Genomic DNA, 21,986 nt, shown 5'->3' on the forward strand with positions numbered 1-21,986 from the left:
ATAATTGGACCTTTGTTATTCCTAATCTATATCGAATGACCTTGCTGCTGTGTCTTCTACCGTACTTCCCATTCTCTTTGCTGATGATAGCAATTAGATTTTATCTCACAATAATTTTGATTCACTAATTAATGAAGCCAACTCAGGCCTGGTCAAATTTTCTGAATGGTTCCATTTAAACAAATGATCTTTAAAATGTTAAAAAATTCAACTTTATTGCATTCACTAGTAAGAATAAGAAATATTGTAAAAAGAAAATAATAAAAGAGACAGAATCTCAATTGGTGGGACTGAAATGGAACAAGTCACATCCACTAGATTCCCCTGAGTTCTAATTGATGAAAAGTTAACCTGGAAAAATCATATTCAATTGGTCTGCAGCAAAGTCATGAAATCTGTTGATATCATCAGAAAGATTAGTGGTTTGGTTCATCAGGCTTGCTTCCTAACTCGTTACTATAGCTTAATTTTCCCATATCTTATTTACTGTAATATTGTCTGGGCCAGTACATATGCCTCAAATGCCACAAATTACTCATAATACAAAATACATTTACAAGACTAGCCACCTCCTCTAATTACCTGGCTCCAACTGCACCTTTGTTTAAGAAACTCTATCTTGTCCATTTACGACATCAATGTACGCCAATTATGCATTTTCATCTACAAATACTCATACCTCCCAGTCAGTTCACCTAAACCCATCAAATGGATTCTTCCAGGTTAATTCTGAAATCCATCTATATAACACAAGACACTGCGATAACCTTCACCCTCCCCACTGCCGCACCTCACATAGTCGATTTTCTATCAGATACAGAGGTACCATACTCTGAAATTCTTATCTTCACATTGCCAAAACCTCATCATCCCTCAATAACTTCAAGCGAAGACTAGGGGTCAGCCTGATGAACCAAACTACTCAGTAATCTCCTCCATATAGGCCAACTCTCACACACTCACATCCACACACACATTTAAACAAAACATAGACTGTTTATTTTTTGTGTGATTGCTGATCGGTTCATTTCTACATTTTTGATTAGTGGGTTTTGTTATCAGTTTTAACAAACCTTATTTACTTTTGTACTTATATTTTGTATTTTGTTTTTGTGGTGTGGTTTTTGTACAAGCCCTTGGGCTTCCAACCACACTTGCACACCATGTTATTTTCTTATTGTTTGTATTATTGTTTATCACTTGTTTTATTTGGTGCAAATAAATTAAACCTAAACAAAACTAAAAAGGTATTTCCGTTTAAGTAGTTTAATGTGGCTCAGCTCATAAATGTTCTGAAAGAAAGTCAGGAAATTGCATCCAGAACTGAAATGTTTATGAAAAGCAAGACAACTAATCTTATCGTTGAGCAAACTGATTAAATAGCATCTCTTACACATTATTCTTGAAAGAATGTTTTAAAGAAAGTCCCATTTTCACCTAATGTAACCAAAGAAAACTTATTTTTGGAGATTAAAAATGGGGGTTGGCAGTGGAACGGAATTCCACATCTCGTTTCATAATAGAAAAGGTATCATTTGTTTTACGCTCCTCTCTAACAAATGTAATACCAAAGACAGAGTGACAGAGAGAGGAGACAATTAAATTAGTGGGACTTGTCGTTTACCTCTGGAGTGGGAGTGTATTTGTGAAAGGTTCCCCCTGTCCATTAAATCAACTCTGTTTAGAAATGGAAGAGAGCTGACAATATTCAAGGGTTTCAGTACACTCCACAGTCTGGTCAGACAAAGTCCATCTTTCCTAGTTCTGGCATCCATGATCTGGCAGTTGCACACGGCTGGTGTGTGATATCCACACTGATGGACAATGCAGTGGAAAAACAGGTTTATTACTTGGAATGCAGAGTGAAAAAGACCACACAGCTCTCGCTGGACGTGGTTAGCTAATAAAGATAAGATATTTCCATCTCTTTTTCTTCATTAAGGTTGGTATAATTAGCCCGGCAACGTCCTGGGAAACAGGACAATAAGAGCAGCCCCCCTCTTTTCTTTCTCTGAGGACATGTTCATTTGAGCACTGCACTGGAAATGCCTTCCAAGTCCCAGAGCAAAAGCCCTGACGTGTTTCTCTGTGGAAGACTGCTGTACCTTAACACGCCTACCTCATCTTCAACAACAGCATACCTGGGAATATATTTGTCCACTTCAAAAGGGTGAAAAATATGCTTATCGCTGTAAAAACCTTCATCCCTGTCTTTCTGTAGCACTGCATACCAGGCTACGCAGAAGTATGCACATAAATACAATTTATTAGCGTTGGCCACATATGGAACCTAATATATAAACTGAACACTGGTTCAAAGTTTATATAAAGATATAAATAAAGTTATTTCTTTCCTCCGTCTACGTTTTATGTCCGACCAGAGCTTGTCTATTTAGTTAAAAGCACAAGAATGTGTCTGGGGCCGTTTTTCTTTTCTCAAATGTATGACGTTCTTGCATAAATTATGCAACGTTTTGTCCTTGTGCCAAGCAATGCATCCACTGAATAATAATTATGAGAGGGACTTAGGGATATGAGTATGCAGGATATGAGGTGAATGCCAACGTCCCTTTCCTACTGTGGCCAAACACGACCGAGTAAGAGATTATTTCTCTTGTGCAAATTGGACAGTTAAGAATTTATATCATACTGTATGAGTGTTAATCAGCTCATAGTCCGTCTTGTTTTACAGTATATTCTGAGAGTCGATATCAATATTTACTCAATGTAAAAAAAAAAAAAAAACTTTTATATATTTCATATTCAAATGTACAGATAAGATTGGCACCAACCAACACTGCTGGTCGGGCAAGTCAATTTAAAATCCATTACCCTATTGTGATATTTAGTGGCTTGGAAAGCCGTTGGACATTTACAGGGATTTTATGTAAATGCCCTAGGAGAAGATACGGTAGCTGATAACTATGACTAAAGCCATTAAATGTGTTCCTACTGAGGACAACTCAATAAACTTCTATAGAGAATATATACACCCCCCCCCCACCCCTTTTATTAATAAATACATTCCTAACTCAATGAGCATTTACTCAAAGCACATTCACATCATAACAACATTTTGGAGGTGGAGGCACCACAAGAGCAGTTCGGGAAACTGTGATGGAAATGTTATACTCAATATTACATTGAATCTTTATGGAGGTGCCTAATGTTACTACAGATTAATTTACATTGAGAAGACACCCTTTAATACACTTGACAATAATAACAATTAAACAGAAAGGGTGCCGACACTAAATGGAAACCCTGGCATAGCCACAGTCAGGATAGTTGTCGGTCATTTGCCATGCAAATGCAATTTCCTTATTACCTAAATCAGGTGCCATCCCTCCAGTAAGACAAACGGGTAGGATTTCAGGTTGATCCTATCACCTTTAGATCTGTAAGTAAAGAGATCCATGTAATGTGATGAATGTAACCAACGCGATTATCTCTTACACATAGCCCTTTCTGGTTCAGCACAGTTCTAGCAAGGAGGGTGGAAGACAAGGGAGGCTTGGTCGTCGTTGCTTTTTCTCAGAAATTCGACCTTTTCCTCGTCCTACTTTTGTTTGGACATTTCCTATTAAAAAGTGTCAAACATACCTAGATGGGGCTGGATGACAGACTGATCATTTCAGCGTCAGTTTGGAATGTTTGCTCACTGGGAATTTTCAAAGCACGTCCTGTAGTGTTACATTACTCATGCATGTACGCAAACATACTTATATAAAGACGTACATAATTATACAACCATACAGGACACACACACATCTGCTCGTCACCGAGCCTGTTGGAAGGAGTCACATTCATTGGCCTGTTCCTTATAATGGGCAGATGGTGTGGCACAATTAGGCCCTCTGATTCTCTCAATCCATCTCCTGTATATTGTATAAAGAGCTGGATCTAGTCTGGCTGTCAAACACTCACTCGCACATCTCTCTCTCTCTCGCTCTCTCAGTTGTTCCCTCTCAGAATCCAATTCTCTGCTACACCTGTACACTGTTGCTTTCTCTGGAACCACCCTTTCTCTCTAAGACAATTTAGGTCTGTCCATGTATAAAATCAGTCAATTTCCCTCCTTTGTCCACATGGTACTCAGCCTTCTGATAATCATTATCTGCCATTCTCACAATATCACACTGAATTCCCCTTTGTTACCTCATACTCCCTCCATCACTCATTTTCCTCCCTTCCTCTTCCCACTCTCTCTCTTTACTAGTATGGCCTGAGTGTGGTCTGAATGCATTTCAGAATCAGATACCGAGACAATAGGCAAGCGAGTGTTGCTTTCACACCCCAATTACCGTGAAAGGAATTTTGCCGATCCACACAATGAAGGGAACGTCACAGAGGAACACAATATCCCTTCGTGTTCGACTACCATCCCACGTCCCGCAACAAAAGGAGGAGGAAAAAACGATCCGGCGTATCCGACACCGGGCGAGGGCCATTAATGGAGAACGGTTAAATAAGGATACCGTTAACTGTAGTCGCTGATAGAAACGCCTCCCGTTGCCCAGGGAATCAGCCTTTGAGCAAAGGGGCCTCACAGAATCTTCCCACACACACACAGACGACACAGACCTCCACACACACAACCACAGAGTGCACCCAGCCATCGCACCCCACAGAAGCAGACGTACACAAGCGCAAACTAAATAAACAAGACGTAGAGGTACGCAAAAGCACACACAGACATTGGAAATAAATGTACTTGCCATTCTGCTGTCTCATATGTCTGGTCCAACATTCACAGTATTTTGTATTTTCACAGCTTCACCTATAAGTCAATGTTTTCCTCTTCTTTCTCGATCAATTGATCCATGTCTTTATCCCAACCGTCACATAAAAATTGAATTTCCACCAGATCCAAACCCCTTGCTGAGCACTAGGCCATGAGCCACCTTCAGACTGCCAGTAGCACAGATGTATTTCCCCCACCTGTGACAGCGGGGGATGATTCACCAGGGCCTGCCACACTGCATCATCATATGATGTCTGTGTTCTAGAGCGTTCTCACCAAGACAGCAACCCAGAGAACTACCTGACTGTCAGCTGCACTGTGACCTGCAAGAGTAGCTGTAAAGTACGAACTGTACAGTATGCTTATAAGCAGATATCTCACATTACACCCTGAGGGAATACTTCTACGAGCAAAATGCAATTGAAGTCAGTTATTGAATTAAATAAACGCAATTAGGGCCTCACAATCCAAGTTAGCATACCGGTATAAAAATACAGTATATAAATAGAGTTCAACAGAGTTGAAATATTTACATTTAACATGAGTTTAAAGGGTTGGCAACACAATGCATAAAGATGTCAAATGCATATTGTAGCTTTAATATGCATCTCTCTCTCTCTCCACCTTCTTTTTCTTTCCATTTCCAGGTGTTCATTATTCCACCCATGGAGCAAATCCTCAGGGTCGCATGGCGTTCTAATTTGTAATTAACTGTGGGGCACAAAGTTCACCGCCGGTTGCGACCCTATTCTTGTGAACAGGCCCAGTCATGGTCTCAGGGCAGTGCTGGTAGCCTACTCTGGCATGCAACCGCGTCTTCTCAAAACATTTTTTTCCTGCTAAAGCTTCTTTCTACTCAAGAAATCCCATCACAAAAATAATTTAATACTGGGCAGCCGTTAGCGTCAGCACTGCACTGCCAACACCCATACTGGAAGCTTTGCATTTAGGCACAGTTAGTGTGGTTTGCAATGTGCTAAATTTGAGAATTTGTTTTGGAAATCTGGGGTATTTCCCATTCACGCTAGCTACACATCTGTCTATCTGTCTGGAACGGTGAGGGGAAAAACAACATGTGAGTAATACCTGGACTTCACAGTTAACCTCGTCCAAAGCGGCATACCTGACAACTGTGTGTTTTACAACGGTTGACGGATTAGCTGTGTGTACGCTAGCCGTATTGGGTATTACCTCCATTCAGGTACACAAAAGCGAGGGCGGGTGAGTAAACGTCTGTGCATGCTTGGCGGAGAGCCGCTGTGTGGCCGCAACGTTGCAACACGAGGCCACCTGTGGCCTAGGAAATAGGATTCTGGGTATTTTGGGGAATTAGAGGATCATGATGAAAGGAAGAACAGACATGAGTAACCCACGCCCCAATTTCTCCTCTATACGCTTGGGTTACACAAAAGACTCAGATAAGAGCGGACAAGCTCAGAGGGGAAAGAAAATGAGCCTAGGAAGGAAGGAAGCGGGTCAAGATGTAGGGGAGGGTAGTCAGTTGTGACAGATTCCGGATGCTTTGAATCGCCCGAGAACAGTTAACCATTGACTAGGGGCTGGCAGCGTAGCATTCTTGACCATCTAACTCACAAGTCTGTAAACACAAAGCATTAAGTCATTATTGGAGTCTCTACCTGCCCTGAGAAGTGAATGCAACACTAATTAATGAGATTATAGAGTGTGCGTCAGAGAACAGAGTGGGGGGTCTGTGCGTGTGTTAAGGCTGGGCAATGTATCAAATTAATTCAATTAATTTGAATGTATGTTTTAGTGCGAACAGAATCAGTCATATGGATGCCGAAAAACATTGAGACATTATTTTACTGTAATAAATGAGAACATTTTCAAATTTAGAACAGTGCAGATCCTACTAAAACGGGAGTATCAATGGACATGATTGTAGAAAATATATGCTCAGTTTGTCACGTGCGGCATTGCGGTACTCAGTGGTGTAAAGTACTTAAGTAGAAATACTTTAAAGTACTACTTTAGTCATTTTTTGAGGTCTGTAATTTGACAACTTTTACCTTTACTTCACTACATTCCTAAAACTTTTTACTCCATACATTTCCCTGACACCCAAAAGTACTCGTTACATTTTGAATGCAAAGCAGGACAGAAAATTGTCCAATTCAGACACTTATCAAGAGAACATCCCTGGTCATCCCTACTGCCTCTGATCTGGCGGACTCACTAAACACAAATGCTTCATTTGTAAATTATGTCTGAGTGTTGGAGTGTGCCCCTGGCTATACGTACATTTTAAAAACAAGAAAATTGTGTGGTCTGGTTTGCGTAATATAAGGATTTTTGATACTTTTGATAATTTTAGCAATTACATTTACTTTTGACACTTAAGTATATTTAAAACCAAGTACTTTTAGACATTTACTCAAGTAGTATTTTACTGGGTGACTCACTTTTACTTGAGTCATTTTTTATTAAGATATCTTTACTTTTACTCAAGTATGACAATTGGGTACTTTTTCCACGCATTGGCATTACCACTTATCGCTAGCAGCATTTTAGCCACAGACTGTAATGTGCTAGCTGTTTTTATAAATGTGCAATGAGCATAAAAAGACTCATTCATATAAGGAATTGGCAACTCGTTCTCATTCTGAGATAAGCATGTTCTTATCCAGGTAGACCACTTGATTTCAACATCTTAACAAAGTGAACAGGCTATGTTGTTCAAATTGTTCAAACAGTTGGAGACGGACAGAAGGGTGTATTCATAACAGTTCAACTGTTCTCCCTTGTTAGCAAGCAAATAGATCCAAGTTGGCTAGACTTTAAATATAAAAGATTAGCTGGCTACTTAATAGCATGTGGGCTTGTGCTAGAGATATTATTTATGAGACCTGTGTTAATTTTCTATAATGCCTGCTACAAGAAGTTGGCTATTATTAGTGGATGTGTATTGTGCTGGCTATATTTGTAACAAAAACACATTTTCCATAGACAGACTTGAAGCCAACAGTGATTATTGCAAAAAAGCAGGTTGAACTATTTTGATAAAATAATAAAATTGTTAGTGAGTCTTATGGTTGTGGAAGGATTATATTTAGCCTAGGTATACTTTTACAAGCCCTGAAATCATTCGATTATTCCTGACTGTTTGAAATGCAGTGTATTGACCTTTAATTTACCTTTAATTGTGCAAATTAAAATTGATATATAATGCAAATAGTCTGGGTTGCCATTTGATTAGACATTCAGGAGTCTTATGGCTTGGGGGTAGAAGCTGTTTAGAAGCCTCTTGGACCTAGACTTGGCGCTCCGGTACCGCTTGCCGTGGACGGCAGGAAGCTTGGCCCCAGTGATGTACTGGGCCGTACGCACTACCCTCTGTAGTGCCTTGCGGTTGAAGGCCGAGCAGTTGCCATACCAGGCAGTGATGTAACCAGTCAGGATGCTCTCGATGGTGCAGCTGTAGAACCTTTTGAGGATCTGAGGACCCATGCCAAATCTTTTCAGTCTCCTTAGGGGGAATAGGCTTTGTCGTGCCCTCTTCACGACTGTCTTGGTGTGCTTGGACCATGTTAGTTTGTTGGTGATGTGGACACCAAGGAACTTTAAGCTCTCAACCTGCTCCACTACAGCCCAGTCCTAGTGTGTGTGTGTACCACATTTTCATATTCATTAGTGAGTCATGTGTGATTTACATTTACATTTACGTCATTTAGCAGACGCTCTTATCCAGAGACTTACAAATTGGATAGGTGGTCTATATTTTGTGCAACACTCTTGGGGACTTTGTATGCATGCTTTCTGAGATTTCCATAAATGTTTTGATACAGCTTATTTTGTTATTCATTTGCTGATTAAAATCAGCAAAGCAGAGACAGTGGGAAGCTCAATGACCTCTCAGAGCTTCTCTCAGATTCCCTCACCGCCTCACTCCATCTGATAGAGTCATGTCATCGACTCGCCAGGTGTTGTAGGCAGGGATTTACTGGCTATCACCTCTTATCTTACAACTTTCCAATTTTTGCAGCACACACACCAAAAGGCTATATGACATTTATTTGTGCTATTCTCGGTTTTCATTCAATTTCTATGAGTTCTCTAGGCGTATGGATTTGGGACACGATTGCTTCAGAGGGATTAGGGGCAGGGGATAGCGACAAATATTTATAGAGAAAAGACAAGCCGTATTTTAAAAAGGAAAACTCATTCCGTAAATGGTAAATCCGCATGGCAACAGTAACTCCCATTCCATAAACTAACACAACCTTCATACCTGACCTTGTAACCACCGCAGCACAACACACCTAAAGCGGGATTGAGGTGTCATTGCCAACACTCCCGGACATCATTGTGCTTAGATTGCCCCCTAAAACAACATGGCAATATACTCTGTCATTTTTTTATTGGAGACTCCATGAGAATATGAATCCTGTTCATGGGATTCCTGTATCCTGGATGTGACAAGAATAAATTAATGTTTTAGAGCTAAAAATAGTAATGTGATAAAAATGTTGGTAGACCTAGCCATGAACTTAGCTTGGACAAATATTAAATATCATTGCCCTCCGGTCAAAATAACTCTGGGTTAGGGCGGGTCATCATGTGACATTCCACCTATAGCACTTTCTAAAAGCAGCTGTGTATTTTCTTTAATCAATCAAACTATGTGTATTGTTTGACATGTATTGTTTGACTTAATTAAACCACGCTTTCTCACAACAAAAGACAAATTGAATACAAATCATATAAACGGTTTTAATTGAATGGGCCTACAGTTTCCTAGTGTCCCTCTCTACCTTAGCTTGCAGAGAGAGAGAGAGATTTATACAATACCCACTTGAGTTTCATTCCTCTCTTGATCTGTTAAGTTCATATTCATTTAAACCCACCTCCAGCTTTCCCGCTATTCAAACCTATCCAACAGCGATACACAGCACAGTGGGGCTCGCTCAGGTAAAATAATTATTTGGGTAAAAACAGAGTGACGAGGGAGCCAAAATACTATCTGTTCGAAGATGGCAGATTGTCGAGACTGAGGGAGAGAGAGAAAAAAAGAGAGAACAGAGAAAGAGGATAAGAAAGAAGGAAAAGAGAGCGATAGTACAGTTTCCTTCCTCCGCAAACAACATATTTCTCAGAAAGACAAAGTGTTAAGTTAGGCTACTCTGTGAGCTGTCAATAGTGTCATCTGTCATCCGGTCCAGCCACAGTCTATATATTGATTAAGCCGTACATCACTTCAATTCTACATGACATTATTTCTAATTAAAAAGTACGCCATAAATTCTGGGTTTTATTGCGAGAGCTGCGGCTGTCAATAAATCCCAGGAATGGCTGAAAGAGATTGCGGCGGGGCTCCGTGTCCGTCTGCGGTTTAGAACCATCCGTTCAAGGATGGACTCGTACGATGGGCCCCCAGAGGGCCTCCGGTATGCCAGGCTCTTTTGTTTGTCTCCAGAAAAGTAAGACACACTCCAGAATTTCTCTGGCCTAATCTTTTAAGGTGGCACAGTTTCCACTTTCCCTTTGCCTCGTAGGAGTGAGACAGAGCTTTAAACATATAGTGGGAAGAAATGTATTCATTATCTTCACAAGTCGTCGTCGTCTTGGGAGCACAGAAAAGGGACGTTATTTGTGTTACTCAAAGTCATCCGGAATCCTTCTGAGAGCAATTAGGTTTGGTTAGGCTGTGACCGACAAGATGGCGCCGCTTTGCTTTCTTGTTAGGGTCCATTTTTCTTCACTTGCATGTGTTTTGCTTTTAGGTCCTCATGTTGATACTGGGCTTATCTCCACTGTACCCCATGCTCAAATTAGACCAGCAAGGAGACTGAAGAGAGTTGCCCCTCAAAACGCAGCCCAAGCCCTTTCCATTTGACAACTTCTGATTACCTCTGGGTGCGCGCTGGTTTGTCAGGCAGCGACTCCCGAGGCCCAGTCGCTGAGTGTCGTTTATTTTTCAGACGGGCACATATGTACACCTAACTTCACAGGTGCGAGCCAGAGGTAAGGAACGAGAAGAAAAAAAGAAAGGAAAAAATAACATGACATGGTATCAACGACAACCTGCATGACAACAAAGGAGGGTGTGTGCATTGGCTCTTTCACTCTCCTGTACTCCCCTTTGCATAACTGCCAGAACGAGACCGGCTACGACCACACTAAAGCCCCTTGAGCCAATGGAAACATTATTAACCATAGGGTGGGGCTGGTTGAGATTCCTCAGTCATATTATATGATATCCACTGGTATGACTGGCAGTTCCCTTTAAATCTGCATCAACACATTCTAGCTGTTAGTTGACATTAGAATACATTATTGAGGCTCTGCAAGAGGGGGATGTCACAATACGAGTTCCCCATAATAGTATGTAGCCTTGTTCCAGCCAGAATGGCCTAAAGGGAAGGATCTCCTGTTTCTGTAGCGTGATGTACAAGAACACCCCCTGGACAGGACACTAGTCTATCGCAAGCCCATATTGTACTGCTTTCACGTCCATGTGAGCTCCTCTTTAAGGCCATACTGTCTGTAGTAAAATATAAAATGGTATTTTTGGGTGAACTATCCCTTTAAGACCATGCGAGCTCCCCATTAAGGCCATACTGTAACCCTACTGTTATTAAGATCTGAAACTTGTCAGGGTGTATGTCAGTGGAGCAGCGGGGCACATGACATGGAACTTCCGCAGACCGGATTGACTTAATCAGACTTGAATGTGGCGGGGGGTGCTGCTTCTGAGCCGCCCAATCAAGCCAAGTGGAACCTTCCGCACACCGCACAGCCCTCTGGGATTGAGCAGGCAGTGTGTAACGGGGGGGGGGGGGAGAGATGGGCCTAATCCTTTATGATTCAACCATGAAAGTCCCATGAATAATCTTTAAAACAGGTTATATTGTTATCATGGCCCTTGTATCAATCAATATGGTCCATACAGTGAAAGTAGACTAATTGCAAGCAGTTGCAGACAGATTTTTTTATTTTGTATTTTTTTTCCCTTTTACTCACCGTCTTGTCTCATCGCTTCAACTCCCATACCGGACTCGGGAGAGGTGAAGATTGGAGACCAATGTGTCCTCCGAAACGCGACCCTGCCAAGCCGCACTGCTTCTTGACACTCTGCTCGCTTAACCCGGAAGCCAGCCGCACGAATGTGTCGGAGGAAACGCCGTACAACTGGCGGCCGAAGTCAGCGTGCATGCGTCCAACCCGCCACAAGGAGTCGCTAGAGCGCAGTGCGACAAGGACATCCCGGCCGGCCAAACCCTCCCCTAACCCGGACGACGCAGGGCCAATTGTGCGCCGCCTCATGGGTCTCCCGATCCCGGCCGGCTACGACAGCCTGGGATCGAACACGGGTCTGTAGTGATGCCTCTAGCACTGCAATGCAGTGCCTTAGACCGCTGCGCCACTCAGGAGGCTGCAGACTGATCTTTAGTGTGAGATGATCTGACCTGGTGATGGTTGCAATATCTTTTATGGTTCTCATAAGGATATCAGCCAATGATTACACAATATGCAAGTATATCTGAAAGCAGGGGTTGTGATACACAATGTATTACAAACATACAACCTCAACAGCAGCTTCAGCACTGGAAAATGTGTATACCAACAGTGATAAATATTCATAACACAAATAACATATTCAGAACCAATTCACAACCAGAACTAGCCAAGGTCCCACCACATTATGCTCCATCATTATAACATGACAATGTGCCACTGAATCCATCCATACTGAATGAGTTAGTTATGTAAACTAGTGAGGGGAATAAGCTGTGATTCCCTTGTCTCAGCAGCAGCAAACAGCACAGTATGTATATTTAGAGCAAAGCAGCTAAGGCCAGGGGGGACATAGGTAGACACACACAGCCAGGCTAAGAGCTGAGCAAGCAGCAAGCATGACTGGGGGGAGCGAGGCGGTGGAGAGGGAGTGAGGCGGTGGAGAGGGAGCGGGGCGGTGGAGAGGGAGCGGGGCGGTGGAGAGGGAGCGAGGCGGTGGAGAGGGAGCGGGGCGGTGGAGAGGGAGCGGGGCGGTGGAGAGGGAGCGGGGCGGTGGAGAGGGAGCGAGGCGGTGGAGAGGGAGTGAGGCGGTGGAGAGGAGCGGGCGGTGGAGAGGGAGCGAGGCGGTGGAGAGGGAGCGGGGCGGTGGAGAGGGAGCGGGGCGGTGGAGAGGGAGCGGGGCGGTGGAGAGGGAGCGGGGCGGTGGAGAGGGAGCGGGGCAGTGGAGAGGGAGCGGAGCGGTGGAGAGGGAGAGGAAGAAGAAAAATAAATACAGAGGCAGAGAGGAGGAGGGAAGGGAGAGAGAAAATAATGGAAGAGGGTGAAAGACAGAGGGAGAGATAGGGGGTGAAGGAGAGAGAGAGAGCGAGATAAGGGTGTGAGGGAGAGAGAGAGATAAGGGGGTGAGGGAAAGAGAGATAGAGATAAGGAGGTGAGGGAGAGAGAGAGAAAGCAGTGTGGGGCAAGTAGAGCATCACATAAGCAGAGAGCATGTGATGTTTGGGAGGTGCTTCAATTCATACCAAACAATGAATTCAAGCAAGGACAAGAAATGTACACATTCTCTACATTAACACATTGTATGCGTCCAAAATAGCACCCTACTACATACAGAGCATTCGGAAAGTATTCAGACCACTTGACTTTTTCCACATTGTTACGTTACAGCCTTATTCTAAAATTGATCAAATCTACACACAATACCCCATAATGACAAAGCAAAAACAGGTTATACATTTTTGCAGATGTACTTAACAAAAAACGGAAATATTACATTTACATACGTATTCATACCCTTTACTCAGTACTTTGTTGAAGCACCTTTGGCAGCGATAATAGCCTCAAGTCTTCTTGTGTATGACGCTACAGGCATGGCACACCTGTTTTTTGGGAGTTTCCTCCCATTCTACTCGGCAGATCCTCTAAAAGCTCTATCAGGTTGGATGGGGAGCGTCACTGCACAGCTATTTTCAGGTCTCTCCAGAGATGTTCGATCAGGTTCAACTCTGGGCTCTGGCTGGGCCACTCAAGGACATTCAGAGACTTGTCCCGAAGCCACTCCTGTGTTGTCTTGGCTGTGTGCTTAGGGTTGTTGTCCTGTTGGAAGGTGAACGTTCGCCCCAGTCTGAGGTCCTGAGCACTCTGGAGCAGGTTTTCATTAAGGATCTCTCTGTACTTTGCTCCGTTAATCTTTCCCTTGATCCTGACTAGTCTCCCAGTATCTGCCGCTGAAAAACATCCCCACAGCATAATGCTGCCACCACCATGCTTCACCGTAGGGATGGTGCCAGGTTTCCTCCAGACGTGATGGTTGGCATTCAGGCCAAAGAGTTTAATCTTGGTTTCATCAGAACAGAGAATCTTTTTTCTCATGGTCTAAGAGTCTTTAGGTGCCTTTTGGCAAACTCCAAGCGGGCTGTCATGTGACTTTTACTGAGGAGTGGCTTCCGTCTGGCCACTGTACCATAAAGGCCTGATTGGTGGAGTGCTGCAGAGAGGGTTGTCCTTCTGGAAAGTTATCCTATCTCCACTTAGGAACTCTGGAGCTCTGTCAGAGTGACCAAGTTATCCTATCTCCACTTAGGAACTCTGGAGCTCTGTCAGAGTGACCATCGGGTTCTTGGTCACCTCCCTGTCACCACCCACCTCACCTCCCAATGTCCTTCTCCCCCGATTGCTCAGTTTGGCCAGTCGGCCAGCTCTAGGAAGAGTCTGGGGGTTCCAAACTTCTTCCATTTAATAATGATGGAGGCCAATGTGTTCTTGGGGACCTTCAATGCTGCAGAAATGTTCTGGTACCCTTCCCCAGGTTTGGAATTTGAAATGGTTTATAATTTTACTTTTGATACTTAAGTACATTTTAGCAATTCCATTTACTTTTGATACTTAAGTATATTTAAAACGAAATACTTTTAGACTTTTACTCAAGTAGTATTTTACTGGGTGACTAACTTTTACTTGAGTCATTTTCTATTAAGGTATCTTTACTTTTACTCAAGTATGACAATTTAATACTTTTTCCACCACTGGGTCTGAATACTTATGTAAATGTGATATTTCAGTACTTAAAAAAAAGAAATTTGCAAAAATGTCAAAAAAACTGTTTTTGCTTTGTCATTATGGGGTATTGTGTCTAGATGTATGAGGAAAACAAGTAATTTAATTCATTTTAGAATAAGGCTGTAACGTAACAAAATGTGGAAAAAGTCAAGGGGTTTGAAAACTTTCCGAATGCACTGTATATTTCACAGTTTCGCGCCACCACAGATAACAGTGGTCTACGCGGCCGAGTGTCAACAAATTCACCACTAGAGATATCAAAAGTTCATCAAATGACTTTTTCTGTCATTTACGTCGAACACCAACGTGTTCCTCCTTTGTGGAGTTAGGTTTGTTTTGTTGCCAAAGCACTAGCAAGACCTGTAAAGTCAACTGTCCTCGGGTTGAATTCAAATTTGAGGACGTTGCTGACTTCGCTCAAAATTATTCCTCTCCCGTCTACTCGTCCTCCATTCAAATTACTTTGCATTGTTTTAGAGTGACCTAGACAGCATGGCTGTCGACTCAAACTAATAAAACAAAGGGCACTGCTTTAAGATAACTAAACCAAAACCTAGGAGTGCATGTGATCAGAACCCATTGTGGTCAAATAGACCTTACACTGCTGTCACTAGGGCAACATAGGTGGGTATGCAAAGCGCGCTGGGAAAGATGTATTGGTTGTAAAGGGTTAGTGCTATCCGGGATCCTTAGTGCTATCTGTCCCTACCCTAATCCCTAACCTTAACACCTACCCTAACCCCTACCCTAAGCCTATCCCTGACCATAACCCTTACCTTAACTGTGTTCAATTTCAACCTCAATGGGCTGACGTCAGATTCAGGACGTCCCAAGGATCCCATTCAGAGGCTCCCCCCACGTTCCACCGGCATAGTCTCCTTCCGCCAGATTGGACTTAAATCAAAGTGACCGCACATTAGGCAAAAGAAGGTGCATCAAATTAAGGTCTTAATTCCACGTCGGGAGTTATTAAGATGTTTTGTAATGAAAGTAGACTACGGATATAAATTCCTTTGACACCTTTCAACACTAATAGAGTTGCAAGCTTCTAATATTACATGAGATCCGAGCAGCAGGCTGTGGGGGTTGACGTCCCAGAGATCTATAAAAATGGGGCTGTATCTCAATTGTATATCCTTGATTCTTCATGCCCTCTCTCCTAGCCTCCTTCTCAAAAGTCATTGGAGGAAAAGATCGGATGGGAGGAACATAAGATCGGAGGGGAGGAACATAAGGGAGGCAGGTAGCCTAGCGGTTAAGAGCATTGGGCCAGTAACTGAAAGGTCGCTGGTTCGAACCCCCTAGCTGACTAGGTGAAAAACCCTAATTGCAAGTCTCTCTGGATAAGAGTGTCTGCTAAATGATGTAAATGTAATCAAGAAAATACAATTGAAATTCGCTCTGTACATGGATAAGATGCATTAAAACGTGCTAGCTTTCAGCTACAATCCCACACAACATACATGCACAACTACCCCTCACTGTTGTCCCATGTTATTCAAATGCACAACAGCTTCATTGTCACTTTGCGACTAATATGCCAATTACATTTGACTCGGCAGCTTCCCGCCCCCTTGCTTCAGTTCATACTGTGCAGAGGGAAGGACTGGCTGGGACATTAATGCATATTTATTTTACAATAAACAGGGGATTACGCTTAGATTAATCATAGCCAGAACGTCCACGCTGTTTTCTAAGTTATCCAGCTGAGGAGGAAATGCCATTCAAATCCCCTCGACGCCAAGTAACAGGTAAAGCAAAACCTCCCAGTGTGATTCCGTGTGGCGTTATTGGAAAAGGTGACATGGCACCTTATGCTGAATTGATTAACCTCCGTCACTAATAACATGCACCATATTCAGCCCGCCGACTGACGTATCCTGCGGTTTAAGATTAAGTCACTTCATCAGCCGCGGACGATATGTCAGGCATCCTAGAATTCGGTTTTTTTCAATGAGCCAATATCTTCTCCTCAATCTCTGAGTGGCGAAGAGAAGAAACATCCGGAGTGGCGTTTACTGACGAAAAAATAACACTGCCTGCAGTAAGGGGAGGGGAAGGGTGATGGGGGTGTGTGTGTATTAGTGTGGGTAGGCTCGTCATTCACAAAACCAACCGGTAAACTGTGGAGGGTGAAACATCTCCTTAATTGAATTAAATCCAGCGGGGGGCTGGTGGGTGACAGCATCCGATTTGGAGAGGGAGAGATGAAAGGTGCACAAGAAAACAAATGACAAATTCGAAAGCAAGATGGGGAGTGAGAATATGAGATGGAGAGATGGATCAGATGGATAGGGTTGAGAGGTTGGGGGGAGGGTTAGCATGGGGCGGGTAGAGACTCGAGGCACAGCAAAATGGAAGCCAGCTGCACTTTTGCATGATTACACCGAAAACATCATTTGCATCGGGGAGCGCAATCCAAACATGCTTGGTGGATGGGTATGGTTACCGACCAGAAAAACCTCCCATCGCCGAGGGGGGAAATTAGTGGTTTACCGGTGCTATCCTGGAGATTTGCATATGTTAATGACCACCTATCATATAGCATTTCCATAACCATCAACTCATCAACTCTCACAAGAGGAAACAAGTGAAATAGGACCCCATGAATGCTCATCATTAGAATGCTGTGTAGGAGACTGCATGTCTATTTAATCTTGCCCTGTTGCATATTCATGCTTTCAAAGGACATTTCTTGGAATTTGTGACTCGTTTCAGGAAACTAGGCGTATGTCGCGCGTCAGTACTTCACAGGAGAGCCATTTGAACGTAAACTTTTTTTTAAATCAAAATGCATTTTTTTTGGCAGAAATGCCTTCTGGAACATGTGAACTTTCATGTGCCTTAATAACAAACGTGTATGCCATCTGTAAATACTAATACAATTGTTAAATTACGAGCCTAGCTGGTTTAGCCACCAAAAAAGACAGGAACCTTCCCACTAGCCATGATTGGCTGAGATAATGAGTGGGCTGGACATGCCGAGAGATGAGTTCGTATTGGTCTGCCATGTAGCACGCTTCTGTCTATTACATGAGCTGGTCAGTATGTGTAGGTAATCCTTTCTAACGTCTTTTTTTGAACGATATCACATAGTAGAAAAAGAAGTGTTGCTCTCCAGTGGAATTAGAGTATGATAGCTAAGGAGATGGAGAAAATTCTGGCGTTTGATTGCAAATATGCAGGGGGAGTCGAAAAGACAACACACAGAAGGCTGTTGTATAAAACGCCCGTCTCCGGATTACATCATCAAACTAAGGGCAACCATGGCATCCGTGACAGAGGGAGAAGCGTCCATCCATGTATACGGGTAAGATTTTCTAGTTAGCTACATTTTCAGATATTACACGTTTCAAATTTTGTCAGAAAGTTGTTTATTTCAAGTTAAAGCATACTGTTAGCTAGCTAACGTTAACTGGCTGGCTCGCTAGCTAACTTTACATGTATCATCTATCTAGTAATATTATTTGTATCTCAGAGTTATTTGCATTGCTAGTTATAGCCTAATGTTAGCTAGCTAGCTAACATTGAACCTGGTTGGTTAGCTACCTGCATATTCATGCAGGGTAGTAACACTATGAGTTGGGATTATGGTTAATTGTTTAGCTAGCTACATGTCTAAACAAAATACTCCACTATGCAAGTAACCATTTCAATAGAATGTTCATGATGTCACTGTGACAACTGTCGATAGACGTAGCTGGTAAATTCGCTCTGGCTATCTACTCCGATTTCAGAGCACTCTCATCTGAGTGTGCCAGAGTGCAGAATAACTGACGGATTTACTAACGCTCAACACCCGTTTAATATGGCCGTGTCAGTAAACGTTGGCAAAAAAGTGTACTTAAATTGTTGCCAGCAGCACAGTTACGGTCACCAATGCTCTGGATAACCAGCTCTGCTAGGGCGGGAAAAATGGTCAGAGTGAGCTGTTCTCTCATTTGTGTCTGGAAGTAGCTAGCAAGCTAGCCAACATCAGCCAGTTAGCTTGGGTGCTTGACTGCTGTTGTTAGGTCAGAACGATCGGATCAACCCTACTCCTCGGCCAGAGTGTCCAGTGTGCGCTCTGAATGCTCCGAGAGCGAAACGCTCTGAATTTACGAATGGATAATCTGACAGCGCTCTGAGTTTACGAATGCCCAGAGTGTACTCTGAGCGCACTCCGGCACTCCAGATTGAATTTACGAACACACCCGTAGTATATACCAGCCTTTAGTCTTGAAATCTTTGGTTGTTTAGTACATGGCCTCACATGTGAATCCTTAAAGAGATGGGTGGGGCTAGGGCTTAACAGTGTGTGAACGATGCTGAATGGGTGTAGACAAAGATGAGCTCTCCAGTAGGTGTACCAAAACATTCAAGGTCTTTTTCTCAAAAACATTTCTAGCTCCGAGTCTCTGAGTTTGAAATGGTGTAATAAACACCATTACAAACTTCGCTACATAAAACCGAATCGAGCCGGTCGGTCACATTTATGCAAGGTCGGTTGAATCACTCGAAGAGGGGAACTTGATAGCAAGCTGAAAAATGTTGTCGGAATCTCCTGAATAAAATGTGTTCATGATTTTCTGTGTTTGGGAATGAGTTTGTAGAAACAGTGCAGGGAATAGTCTTGTCATGATATTAGCAACTGTTTAGTCTGATGAGGAAGTGGATTGACTTGTCACGTACCTGTGAGTGGTTCTTCTCTCGTCAAAGCTCCTTACAAATCCAGTACATCACATCTCAGAGACTAGAACCATATATCCCATCCTAGAACAGAGAAAGACACCTGTTAAAATCCAAAAAGGGCTGACTTTTTGATTAGTTATAAAAAAAGAATAAAAAAAAAGATATTCACAACATAATTAATCAATTGAATCCATGACGATAAGGACGGTTAGGATCATTTTGAAAAATGCCATCATTATGATCATCACAATCCTTATGATTATGAAAATGTATGCACTCACTAACTGTAAGTCGCTCTGGATAAGAGCGTCTGCTAAAATGACTAAAATGTAAAAAAAAAATATGCACATGATCATTTGCATGTATATTTTAGCTGCATATGAGCTGTTGGTGTCTCTTCAGATGGCCATTAGAAGTTATTTCAAGTGTTGTCTGGCTGCGCTCTGTACTGGTTATAAATGTATGAAGAGCTATTCAGGCAGAGAGGAAGAGGAAAAGAGAGGCCCAATTCGGCAGAAAATCTGTCTCCCTCCAGCAGGTGGCATTTTTTCATTGTTTCGCCCACCAAGCATGGAATTTTTGTATGGAGGTCAATGAGAGTGGTGAATTTGGTCAACAACAAAAAATCTATGGCTTATTTGCTACGTGAGGTTTATTTTATCGAATATAAGTTGCGTAATGCTTAAGTTGTTACGAGTGTACTGACGTGTCACTTTATATCGAACTTGTTGAGATGGCGATGCATATTCATGGCATGAGGCTAGTAGCATCTCTCTCCATTGAATACAGGCAGGTGACGTCAACAACCCTCACTGAATATTCAAAAAAGGATTACAATAACGAGATGTATCCACCAATCCAAAGAAAGGATAGCCAGGAGCTAGACAGTCCGCCATGCTGCGTTGTGGACAACGACTCCCCTTTTTAGGGCGGAGAGACGTGTATTGTGTCAGTTTATCCATAATCTTTGATTCAGGTCACATCAGCTTTAATGACTGATTTATTAGGACCCAACAAGGCCCTGCTGATGGGCGCCGGACAACGAGCCTGATTTAAACTGTATTAACACTGCAGTAAATATCCATATACGACATTAGCATTTTGATGACTGCTTTTCATTTTCACCGAATCTCTTGCTCCATTTTAGCAGTCTCTCTCTCGCCGTGTGTATCGCTCTCTCCATTTCTCTTATTGTCTCTAGAAGTGCATCTATAGCTTTGTAATGCTCTTAATCTTCCCCTCTCTTTTTTGCGCTCTCACTATCAATTTCGCTCTCTGCACCCCCTTTCCTTTCACCTTTTGAAAAGGCTTCAGAAGTTTAGAGGTTGACTTTAATTACAGCCGAATTACGATTTACGACAATTCCTCTCGAATGAATTCTTCAGAAATGTGTGTAATTGAAACAGAAATAGACAACAAGGACTTCTTTGTGTGTGCGCAACAGAAGAACGGGCCAAAACGTGTTGTCATCCTCACCCTGGAATGATGGCTTGCTTTTTGCATTTACAGGGGCTGTGAAATGGATTCCCTTAAAAAGTATCTTGATTAAATGTCATCCATCACAAACACAGCCAAGACACAAATGTCTGCAGATTGAGGCAACTGAAGTCCACACATCTGATTGGAATCGTAAATCATACAAACAGTGTTTTGCACTAGCGCCTGCTGTCGGCTATACAGCCGATTACAGAGTCATTTTCAGCCGGGTACTTTCCCCACTTAATTCAACTAGGCTACTTTTCAATTCACTAGTCAGAAAAGTCTGCCGATCCCGCTAGAATGAACGATATGTATCTTCTAGCAATCTATTGATAGGACATGCGCTTGTCAGTCACAAAGTGAGCGATGACAGGGAAACACTGCTGGTATGACAGTCTGCTGTAGTGATGGGCATTCCGAGTCTTTTCGGTGAGCAGACTCATTTGGCTCCCAAACAGCTCTTATTTCAAAATGCTAATGTCCACCTAGAACCATGAAACAACTGCAAATCCCCAATATAAAGGCCAAAAGGTAGGCTACCATTAAAGTGCATTCCGAAAGTATTGAGACACCTGCCCCTTCTCCACAATTTGTTACGTTACAGCCTTATTCTAAAATGCATTAAATTATTTTTCCCCCCTCAATCTACACACAATACCCCATAATGACAAAGCGAAAACAGGTTTAGACATTTTTGCCAATTTATAAAAATATAAAAAACAGAAATACCTTATTTCTGTAAGTATTCAGACCCTTTGCTATAAGACTCGAAATTGAGCTCAGGTGCATCCTGTTTCCACTGATCATCCTTGAGATATTTCTACAACTTGATTGGAGTCCACCTATGGTAAATTCAATTGATTGGACATGATTTGGAAAGGCACACACCTGTCTATGTAAGGTCCCACATTTGACAGTGCATGTCAGCTCAAAAACCAAGCCATGAGGTCGAAAGAATTGTCCGTAGAGCTCCAAGACAAGATTGTGTCGAGGCACAGATCTGGGGAAGGGTACCAAAAAATTTCTGCAGCATTGAAGATCCCCAATAACACAGTGG

General features: G+C 42.6%; 1 protein-coding gene across 10 annotated transcripts in view; it reads right to left on the reverse strand.

The window, feature by feature from the left end:
* The window catches only part of LOC121554692 (adhesion G protein-coupled receptor L3), a 318,628-nt gene that overhangs the window by 252,976 nt on the left and 43,666 nt on the right, over positions 1-21,986 (reverse strand). For all 10 annotated transcript variants that reach the window (XM_045211912.1, XM_041868385.2, XM_041868384.2 and 7 more), the window contains exon 2: positions 19,451-19,531. The gene's annotated coding sequence lies outside the window, so the exon portion shown is untranslated. The remainder of the gene's footprint in view (positions 1-19,450; positions 19,532-21,986) is intronic.

The sequence above is a fragment of the Coregonus clupeaformis genome, chromosome 39 (genome assembly GCF_020615455.1).
Source record: "Coregonus clupeaformis isolate EN_2021a chromosome 39, ASM2061545v1, whole genome shotgun sequence".
Classification (NCBI taxonomy): domain Eukaryota; kingdom Metazoa; phylum Chordata; class Actinopteri; order Salmoniformes; family Salmonidae; genus Coregonus; species Coregonus clupeaformis.